This window comes from Mandrillus leucophaeus, unplaced genomic scaffold (genome assembly GCF_000951045.1).
Source record: "Mandrillus leucophaeus isolate KB7577 unplaced genomic scaffold, Mleu.le_1.0 Scaffold45, whole genome shotgun sequence".
NCBI lineage: Eukaryota > Metazoa > Chordata > Mammalia > Primates > Cercopithecidae > Mandrillus > Mandrillus leucophaeus.
In genome coordinates, this window is record NW_012104809.1 from 2,303,263 (window position 1) to 2,310,608 (window position 7,346).

At 35.5% G+C, this 7,346-nt stretch overlaps 1 protein-coding gene and 1 long non-coding RNA gene across 2 annotated transcripts in view; one reads left to right on the top strand and one right to left on the bottom strand.

Moving 5' to 3' along the window:
- The window catches only part of PCDH7 (protocadherin 7), a 471,716-nt gene that overhangs the window by 53,074 nt on the left and 411,296 nt on the right, over nt 1-7,346 (top strand). The gene's annotated exons all lie outside the window — the stretch shown is intronic.
- Nucleotides 2,421-7,346, bottom strand: part of LOC105549646 — a 17,996-nt gene continuing 13,070 nt past the window's right edge. The window contains exon 3 of the long non-coding RNA XR_001007586.1: nt 2,421-2,471. This is a non-coding gene — a long non-coding RNA (uncharacterized LOC105549646). The remainder of the gene's footprint in view (nt 2,472-7,346) is intronic.

The following is a 7,346-nucleotide window of genomic DNA, read 5'->3' on the forward strand; positions in this document are numbered from 1 at the left end:
AGAATTATGTCCCACAGCTTCCCTAGGGGCAAGCTAGATGGGAGTGTGAATGTTTTTCTTTTTAATTTCTATGACATTGGAAGACAAAGGAATGGGCCATCCCATACTCCATTTAGTGGGACTGGAAGTAGGACCTGAGGTCTTGGTACCACATGCTTCTAAGTTCTCCCATGTAGTTTTCCTTCACTTACGCTTTTACAGCATTTTCTTTGCTCAATTGAGTGATTTCAGTTTCTTTTAACTCTCTTAATAGGATTTTGCTTTCCTGCTTTTCTCTGACCTCTAGAGTCCCTTTCATTGATTTCTTCTGAATCCCTGTCTCTACACATACCCAGGAGGGTATATACCTACATATTCCCGAGAGGATACTTGAGAACTGTCTTGCTTTCTCTGTACCCTTCCTTTGCATTTTATAGATGAAACTGGAGAGACATGGAGAGGCAAAGTTACACAGCAAGTTAGTGAACCAAAACCACACTCCATGCCTCCTAACTCTTAGGCCTGGCTTTTTAAAGTGTTACTAAATAATAAGTCTTTGTGTTTACGTATGTCAAAATTTTGGAGCAAAATAAAACTACTGGTGTATAAAGTGTTTATTACAGAAAAAAACTCTCGAAGTCTATCATTTAAATGCCACCGAAACCTCTGTTTATTCGAATCAGCAGATGTTCACTGAGTGCCTGCTAATGTGCTAGGCACTACAGAAGCCAGGGGCATTGCAGTGAACAAGAAAGTGTGAGCCTTTGCCCTCATAGAGTTTATGTGCCAGGTGCATTTAAAGTATGCAGTACTTTTCATAGAGTAATCAGATATTTATTAAGGGCTTACTCTGCATAAGGGACTGTTCTATGTATGATATACAGTTTATGACAAGAAATATAAGAATTCTGCTCTTACGTTCTAGGCATACATAGTATAGAACTCAGACGCCATCCTTCTCCTATTGTTTATTACCAAATGTAATGAAGACATACCTAATTGATAGTATTTCTTAATCTATGGATTGGAGTAATTCATATGCTTTTTACAAGTTAAAATACATACCTTATGACTAGGTATGCAATTTAGTTGGCTTAAAAAATTGATTTAGCTTTAAGTGTTAATTTGTTGGACTGAATTCTAACAATTTTGACTCCTTCTTCCTTTATTCTTTTGTTTTATTGAATTTAACTTGAATGGAATCTTTTATTTGTCTAAGTCTATTTCTGTCTAGTAAGGAAGTTGAAATTGATCATGCCTTGACTTTGTGGGCCATCAGAGAACCATGACATTCCAGGGTATTGATTTTGTGGTGTTAAAGGGTGACAGATCTACTGTTAAAGTGCCGAGAGAGAATTGGGTTTCAGATTGTATACCATAAGCAGTCTTGGCTTTTGCTGAGACATGACTAGCTTTTAAAAGTAATGGAAGGAATTGTAAGTCTTAGGTAATTTTCAGGGCACAAGTTTGAAAAGATTAATTTCAGCAAGCATTATGTAATCATGCATAGAGGGGAATAAGTTCCACCTATGATAAATATTGTATATCTAAATATATACAACTTGGAGTATGTGTGTGAGTGTGTGTGTGTATATATTCAGAAAGTTACTCTATGCTAAGGATATTGAGCAATATTTCAAGACAGCATCACTGAACCTTTCAAACATATTTATTCTTACATTTGGAAGTTGCTTAGGAATGACAAGTTTTGTTTCCTTTCATAGAATTGATTCTTGCAATCATTATTTCGAATTTTGCTTCTGTTGTGCTTTCTCTCATTCAGCTATTATAAGATATGAGTTATAAGATGGGCACAGTGACTTACGCTTGTAATCCCAACACTTTGGGAGGCTGAGGCGGGCAGATCACTAGGTGAGGAGTTTGAGGTCAACATGGTGAAACCCCATCTGTACTAAAAACACAAAAATTAGACAGGCATGTTGATGCATATTTGTAATCCCAGCTACTTGGGAGGCTGAGGCAGGTGAATCGCTTGAACTCGGGAGGCAGAGGCTGCAGTAAGCCAAGATTGCACCACTGCACTGCAGCCTGGGGAACAGAGCGAAACTCCATAGCAAAAAAAAAAAAAAGATATGAGTTATGATGTCCACATTTCAGAAAGGCCACAGGTCTACAAGTGTAACGCTTGGCAATTTTTCATTTCCCTCTGAGGCATAAAATGTTGACAAGTACATTATAATAGCTGCTATAGACATGAACTAAGGAAGAGTAACCATGGTCGTCTTTCATTGTCCCATTTTCCTCTGGATTTGTTCTTTTAAATTTTATGACCTTTGGTGAATGCATTGAAAATAACATTTTGATCATATGATTATTGAGTGGAAAACTAATACTCAACTAAGTCCAAGTGTATCTTTGGAAACTAATCAGAGGTGTACCACATTCATTGACTTAAACCAATCCATCATAGTCATGTTCTAATTTATTTCCACATGTTCTTCCAAGTTCCCATTCTTGAATAAGACTCTGACCTGCAAAGAAGAATGGAATGTATTCTATAATGTATGTTTGTTCTGTTTTCTAACAACATAAGTATTTTGCTTAAGCAGATTTGCTAGGAAGTGACAACTTTGAAAAATTGGACATAGGAGCTGCTGGAAGCATTTCAGTTCGAAGCAATCTAAATAGTGCAGAAGGGGAAAATGAAATATCACCATGTTTTAAAGATGACAGTTTTGTCAAAGATTCCCTTTCACTCTTTGGCTTGAAACAAATGAAGTAGATCCAGTATATCTGTTCAAAATATGCATGTGCACTCACTGAGGAACATTCCTTCCTGAGACTGTTTCTTCAGAGACAACCAATGAGAGAATTATCATTGAAAAAAAATGTATCACGAGTTGGGGAGACTATCATTTTCTTGGCTTAATTTTTAGTTTGGCTTTTGAGGTCATAAGATTTCACAAGAACAAAATGGTGCCTTTAAGAAATGAGGAAAACCTATAGGCTTAACACCATTTGAGTATATCATTAGGTACACATATTGGTTGTTCTTCAGAAATATGATTATTATTTTGAGGTGTGTGTGTGTAAGTAGGAGAGAGAGTTTCAGTTAAGAACTTCAGGTTAGCTAGATACTAATTTTTATGGATATATTAAAAATCCCAGTAATATTCTCTACCCGAAAAGTGTTGTTGAGGTACGTTTGAAAAGATATAGCTAGTGTGAACTAACTTGCTTTTAAGAACAATGTAATCACTAATTGGAGAGGCAGTAGAGTGTAGTCTACTTAAGAGAACAAAGACTAGAATGAGACTTCCTGTGCTTAAAATTTCAATACTGCCATTTTAGATCTGTGATTTGGGGAAAGTTAATTTCTTAGTTACTGAGTTCCTTCTTTGTAAAATATGGTCACTGGATAGTATCTACTTCCTAGAGACCTGGCATGTCAGCCTGAAACCTTATAAACTCTCAGTAGAATCTTAGTATCACTAATTGAAATTCTTAACATGTTTTGATGCCAAGAATAACAGCAGAAATTTTTTTAAAAGTAATTCAGGGGATGAATTTAAAGCGCAAACATTTCAGGAATCCTGTAATACATACATTATGCTTCTTTCAAGGCAATAGTAAATGAGTGGTGATCACATAATTTTAACAAAAGAAGCACTGCTGATTATCATTTATGTCCTATGAATATTATGTAAAGTGCTTTAGAATCACACTTTATGGGAGTCACTGGTAGTTTCTGACTTTCAGATTCTATAATCAGTGGGCTGATTTCAAGTTCCGAGGTTATTCTCAGTTTTTATTATATTACTGTTAGAAATAGCAGTGCCATGTAAATGCTTGTATATTTTAATTATAATTTGTTCCCACTCACCTTTAGTAAGAGTGGTTATGTTAGTACTGTTACTTTCTGCAATAACGTTCATTTACTATGTTACATTTATTAATTCTATGTTCACCTGTGTGCTATATTTGCCTATTACTAAAGAGGTACCTGGTAGTATAACTCTATCTGAATTACAACCTAAATCTTTCACATAAAACGATTGATTCGTTCTAGTATACATTTAAAAAATCTTATCTGCTTGTACATTTTACTTAATTTTAGAGCCTATCAGCTTTTCATTTTAATAGGATTGTCATTTTTATATATGGAAGGATTCTTGGTGTAGTTTGGCTTTGAGCCATAATATGATCTATCCTTTTAACCCTTTGGAAACATTGACTTTTTCATTGCATTAGTGCAGACTTCATTTTATTTCCGGTCCAAGATGCCAAAGGTCACTTCATTAGACACCTCATTTGCCTTTCTTCCCTGTAGTGTCCTGGTATCTTATACCAAGTATCACTAAAAAAAATTCTGCTTCCATTAACAAAAAGTGAGCAGAGAACAAAAAGCCAATTATTTGCAGCACATAAAATCTTTATGATAATTTGGTAGACTTTAATTAAACTAATACATCACACTGCACTTATAAGACAAAAGAGCAAAAGAGAAGCATGTAATCTTTTTTTTGTTCTGTTGAGAAACACCATATTGCCTTGTAATTAAGCATTTTAAGACTTATGATCTATTTTGAAGGGTAAGATTTTCAGTCCTTTTCATACAATATGCATATTAAAATTATATGTTATATTGATTGGAACCATCCCCCCAAAATTTAAAATGAAACTATGACAAAACTTAAAGTAACTTTTATTATATTTTATGATTGTTTTCCAACTCTTCAAAAATAAAAGGGGATTCTGCAAATTCATCTCACATCACACAGAAACTTTACTACAAAGAATTTTTTTTTGGTATTTAACACATTTTGCTGGGATTTTTGCATTGCTGTTTACTCTTTCTGATGAACCAACTGACATTATTAATGCAAAATTTGCTATAAATTAAAGGGATACCAATGTAACTTATCTTTCCTGCATTTCACAACTGTGTTGTACTGGAATTAGAGACACTTAATCTTTGTTTAATCTCATCCCCAAATCTTCAACGTCTTTGTGATATAATTCTCATAATTTAAGTGGAAATAAAGAACTGAATTGAGAATGAATACATTTGCTTTTAATCTAAGGTCTGCAATGTTATATTGAGCATGTCCTGTCACCTCTCTGGGTTTCAGCATTATCACTAGTAAAGTAAATAATCTGGTAAAGAATGATTCCAAATGGCCTCCTTACTCCATTTTTTGTTTGTTTGTTTTAATGGAGACGAAGTCTCCCTCTGTGTCGTCCAGGATGGAGTGCAGTGTTGCAATCCCTGCTCACTGCAACCTCTGCCTCTCGGATTGAAGCGATTCTCCTGCCTCAGCCTCCTGAGTAGCTGAGATTATTTCAGGCGTTCACCACCACACCCGGCTGTTTTTTTGTGTTTTTAGTAGAGACGGGGTTTTGCCATGTTGCCTAGGCTGGTCACAAACTCCTGCGCTCAGGCAATCTGCCCTCCTCCGCCTCCTAAAGTGCTGGGATTACAGGCAAGAGCCACCGGGCCCAGTCCCTGGTCTCCTCATTTCTGAAATTGTATTTCTACATTAAATAGTAATGTAACGTCTTTCTGTGTACCAAAATCAATATTTAAATATGTTCACATCAATCCTTAAATTAGTGTCTTAGTGTTTACAAAAAGTGTTTCCGAAAACATTTCTAGAACTTTCTAATGATCAGAAAGCACAGATTTTTGAAGCTGGTAAACCACAAATCATATTAAAAGAGAATTATATTCAGCTTAGAAATTCATCTATTATCAGCCAAAGGGATCATATATAATCACTGTGCCAATTCTTAGAATTTTAACATATTTTTCATAAAGAGGAAACTATTTGGAATTTCTAATTTTGTCCTTTCTCACATTTACAAATTCAAGTCTCAATTAATTCCTTGGGCATTTACTTAATTTGCTTGTTTGTAGATCAAACTTAGTGGGTTTATCCATCACTTGGAAATACTTTGTATTTTTCTACTCTTCTCTGTGGGTGTTCAAGGCTCCCCAAGTAGCTCTCAATTTTTCAGGCACATGATTGCAATTTAAGTGTCATTTAAGGACAGCCAAACTTGCTATTCACTTCATCTTCTCATTAGCATCTAGCCTCTGTTTCTCTCAGGCAGCCTTGGCACATGAATACCAGCCAATACTGCTTTTGTTTCCAAAGGTGGCCAGTATTATGGCCTGAAGAGGATAATGATGATAGTTTAAGTTTGTGCCATTTTACATTTTTATTGTGAGCCTTCAGAATGGAAATGCATTAACTCTTAACCTTGGCCAAATGTAATTAGAGCTCTAAAGCTGGGATCCGGTCTAATGTTTTACTTACATAGTGCATAGTGGTATGGTCTATTTGTAGTAATCTCCATCCTTCCCTGATTTAGAAAGGGTGTTTTTTTTTAAAATCATTGTTTTCTGGCCAGGTGGGGCGGCTCATGCCTGTAATCCTAGCACTTTGGGAGGTTGAGGCAGGTGGATCAACTGAGATCAGGAGTTTGAGATCAGCCTGACCAACATGGCGAAATCCCCGTCTTTACTAAAAAAACAAAAAGTAGCTGGGCGTGGTGGCACATGCCTGTAATCCCAGCTACTCAGGAGACAGACAGGAGAATCGCTTGAATCCAGGAGGCAGAAGTTGCAGTTGGCTGAGATTGTGCCACTGCACTCCAGCCTGGGTGACAGAGCAAGACTCTGTCATTAAAAACAAACAAACAAACAAAAAAACCAAAAAAAACCGGAAACAAATAAAATGGTTGTTTTTATAAAAACAATAAAGAGAAAGATGATTTAACATTGAAGAATAGGCTCTTCTAGAGTACCAATCTTTACATACTTAATTGCATTAGCATTTTCTTGACAAATAGTTGTTTTATTTGAATACTCTGTCTTTTGATAGTTATTGAATTAATTTGTCTATGTATGTCTAATTGAGGATGTTCAGAACAGCTTTGTTACATTTGTTGTTTTCTCTTATTGTACTCGATTCTATTATATGTAGCCTTCAACTAAGTAGAAAATATAGGAAAAACAGCTCATGATGGAGTTGAGTGGAATTAAGGAAATCTCTGGTTTAGGAAGGGAAACTAAATACTCTCACTGTTTTCTGACCTCACCTTGCACCTTCCTGTCAACTTTGTGCATATAAGCAGATTGTAACCTTGGAGAGAAAAATGAAAGAGCCAAGTAAGTGAAACTATAGGAAATAGTTTTACCATTTCAAAAGATAAATAAAAGTTTCCTCAGAACCGGGACTGTATTTCCTTCCATGCCTCTTACATGACTGAACTTATACATAACATATGGTATTCTTTCTAATAAATCCTGAGATTCCATGATTTTAACAATCATTCAGTCAGGAAACATTTTTTGCTTGGCTATCCAACCCAAGGCATTCTTCTTCTTCTTTTTTTTTTTT